We start from the raw sequence: 3,824 nt of genomic DNA on the forward strand, positions 1-3,824 counted from the left end.
AAAAAAAAAATTGGATTTCTCCATATACTTTAAACAAAGTCACATGAGCCACAGACATGAGGACCCTACTATTTTCTATTAAGCCGCATAGCTCAGTTTAAAACTACAACTCAGGATATATATATAATGGAACATAGTACATTCAGCTCACTTGATGCATTACTTTTACCTACCTAGGCCATCCTCCTTACCCAGCAGACACCTGAACTTTGACTCTTTTAAGTAGTAGAGAGTCAGCAAAGAGTCTTAGTTGAGAATCTCAGGGATTAGAGTTAAGGTGAGATAGAAAATTCTAGAAACCTCCTAGCTGACTTGTTCATTAAGTCTATTTCATTCTGTACTTCATGGATATATTCCATTGCTTCCTGTTGCTTTTTTATCAAGCTGCTTTCTGGGGAGTGACGATTTTGAAGTTAGAACAGAAATATAACAAACTCTGCCAGCCATTTTTTCAGAAGAGATCGGAATTAATGGTCAATATCCCAAATTTAGGATTAACATTTGTCAACCACCCACAAGTGTCTACACTGCTTGGAGAAGAGGATGAAGAGGCACTGCATTACTTGACAATAGTTGAAGTGACAGAATTTGAAGATAGTAAATCAGGTAACAGAATAGACTTTTATTTTGTTGAAAACCCTTACTTTGAAAATAAAGTTCTCTCCAAAGAATTTTATCTGAATGAGAGTGGTGATCCTTCTTTTTGAAGGATCCACTGACATCAAATGGAAATCTGGAAAGGATTTGATCAAATGTTCAAGTCAAACACAAAATCAAACCAACAGAAAGAGACAGCATGAGGAACTAGAGAGCTTCTTTACCTGGTTTACTGACCATTTTGGTGCAGTCGCAGGTGAGTTAGGAGAGGTCATTAAAGATGGTATCTGGCCAAATACACTACAGTACTACTTGGATCCTGATATGGATGATGAATAAGGTAAGGGGGAAGATGATGATGATGAAGAGGAAGAAGGATTAGAAGATATGAAGAAGTGGGGGCCTGGTGGTGATGCACATGGTTGAGCTCACATGTTACAATGTGCAAGGACATGGGTTCAAGCCCCCAGTCCCCACCTGCAGGGGGGAAAGCTTCTCAAGTGGTGAAGTAGTACTGCAGTTGTCTCTCTGTCTCTCACCCTCTCTATCCCTCCCTTCCCTCTTGATTTCTGACTGTCTCTATCCAATCAATAAATAGATAATATTTTTTTTAAAAAAAGAAGATGAAGAAGGAGACGAGGATGAAGGAGAAGATGATAATGAGGGAGAGGAAAGAGAGGAAGATGAAGGATATGACTAATGAAACACTGATGAATTCCAGCCTTTTTTAATTTTCTCCTGTCCCTAGGAGCAAGTTGCAGTCTTTTTTCCCCCATTTTCCCTCCCTCTGTGTGCAGTCACCCTATCTTTGAGGTCTCCTCTCTCCTTTGTACAATGGTTATCAGCTTATTTGTGGGGGTACCTTGAGAAGAATAAGTTGAATAGATTATCCTTTTCTCTTCCAAAGTAACATTTTTTCCATTTAAAATATTTTTAAGAAAACCTGTATCTTTCTGCAGTTAGCAGAAAGACAGACAGCTTTGTGTTTTTTTTTTTTTTGAATTTTTTTTTTTTATAAAAGCAAACACTGATAAAACCATAGGACAACAGTGGTACTACTCCCCTATCCTTTTTCAACAAAAACTTTTGGAATCAATACCACCATGCTCTGTGGGAACAAAGACCAACTTTCTGCTCCCTCAGCTCTGCTAGAGTCTGGGGGCTGTTAGGCCCCTGTGTAGTAGTGCATAGAATTCTAGCTGTTTTCCTCCTTTCTCTCAGATCTTGAATCTGTGAGGATCATATAGCAAAGCAGACACCTTCCCAGTTTTTGTTTGCTTGTTTTTATTTTTGCCTCCAGGGTTATAGCTGGGGCTCAGTTCTGACACTACAAATTGACTGCTCCTGGTGGCCATCTTTTGACCATTGTTGCTGCTGTTATTCTTGTTATGACTGCTGTTAGGACAGAGAAAGATTGAGCGGAGGGGAAGTTAGAGAGGAGGAGAGAAAAACAGACATCTGCAGACCTGGTTCATGGCTTGCAAAATGACCCCCCCCCCTTGCAGGGAACTGAACTGGGATCATTGTGCAGGTCCTTGTGCTTCAGACTATGTGCGCTTAACTCGGTGTCTAGCGCCTGGCCCTCATCCTAGTTTTGAATCATCATTCCCAGACTATTCCAGTCTGACTATTCCAGTCTATTTTCAGTCTGAAAATGTAATTCAGGAACTAGGTGGTGACACACCAGTCAAGTGCATATGACAGTGCAGAAGGACCTGAGTTCAAGCCTCTGATCCCTAGCTGCTGCAGGGAGGGAAGCATCATGAGTGATGAAGCAGTGCTGCTGATGCTACTGCTGCGTATGTTAGTGCTGCAGATGTTCCTTTCCTCTCTTCTCTAACTCCCCCTTCCCTCTCAATTTCTGTCTCTATCCAACAAATAAAGATATGAAATAGTAAAGAAGTGAGTGCAGATGTAAAAATAAAAATGCAATTTCATCAAACTTTGAGCTGTGGGAGTATCATAGACAATGAGCTTTACCAGAGTTTAACTACTGTTAACTGGAAAAGAAAATCATCATAAAATTCCTTTTCTGAATCCAAGTGTTACAAATAATCTTCTCAGTCAAACTGAAAGTCACAATAGATTCAGAACCTGCTACCAACTGCATATCTATCAACAGAGCTTCTTGGCCCATGACAAGTAACACTTTCAGTGCAGGTTAAGACATGTACACATTGGGAGTCAGGGGTAGTGCAGCGGGTTAAGTGTACATGGCGCACAGCACAAGGACTGGTATAAGGATCCAGGTTCAAGCCCCCGGCTCCCCACCTGCAGGGGAGTCGCTTCACAAGCGATGAAGCAGGTCTGCAGGTGTCTAACTTCTCTCCCTCTCTCTGTCTCCCACTCCTCTCTCCATTTCTCTCTGTTCTATCCAAACGATGACACCAATAACAACAACAATAATAACTACAACAATAAAAACAACAAGGGCAACAAAAAGGGAAAATGAATAAATGTTTTTAAAAATCTTTAAAAAAATGTACACATCAACAGCAGGGTGTTGGCACACTTGGATTACACATGACCATGCACAAGGACCCAGGTTCAAGATCTCAGCCCTCAACTGCAGGGGGTGGAGGAGGGGGGAAGCTTCAGGAGTAGTAAGGCAGTAATATTAGCAGGTGTCTTTCTTCCCCCCTCAGAATTTCTCTCTGTCCTATAAAATATAAGAAAACTAAAATAAAGCAAAAGAAAGAAAAAAAAAAGCAGACACTTTATTACTGAGTCTCCTTGCATAAAAGTTCCTAAAATACTGGTATCTTCCCTTAAAAAAATAAATGAAAAAAATATATAAGTTGTTCAACAGATCCTGACAGTATACCAGAGGCTATGAATACACATGCTCACACATAACATATACTCATGATTTCATATCATTACTTTAAAAGAAACATTATTCTTGGAGGATGTTAAATGGAAATGAACTCCATTTCTGTACTTTTTCTGAAAACCAAAATTATTTATTTATTAGTAAGACAGAGGTTATGGAGGAGGAGACGGAGACAGAGAGAGAACCAGAGCATCACTCTGGCATGAGATGCCAAGGTTTGAACTCAAAACTTCTTGCATGAGAGTCCAACATCACCTCTCAGGTGCACAACGGCCTTTTTTAAAAAGGTTATGCCACCCAGCGTATGACCTCTGATCTCCCTCACAACTAGCGACCCGCCCTGAGGACCAGTACTTCCAGGGCATGTGCCAAGCTCTGCCACTATAGGTGAGTG

General features: G+C 40.7%; 1 pseudogene; it reads left to right on the forward strand.

The window, feature by feature from the left end:
* Positions 1-344: 344 nt before the first annotated feature.
* LOC132533959 (protein SET-like) lies at positions 345-1,886 on the forward strand (annotated as a pseudogene).
* The last annotated feature ends 1,938 nt before the right edge of the window (positions 1,887-3,824 follow it).

Source organism: Erinaceus europaeus, chromosome 17 (genome assembly GCF_950295315.1).
Source record: "Erinaceus europaeus chromosome 17, mEriEur2.1, whole genome shotgun sequence".
Taxonomy (NCBI): domain Eukaryota; kingdom Metazoa; phylum Chordata; class Mammalia; order Eulipotyphla; family Erinaceidae; genus Erinaceus; species Erinaceus europaeus.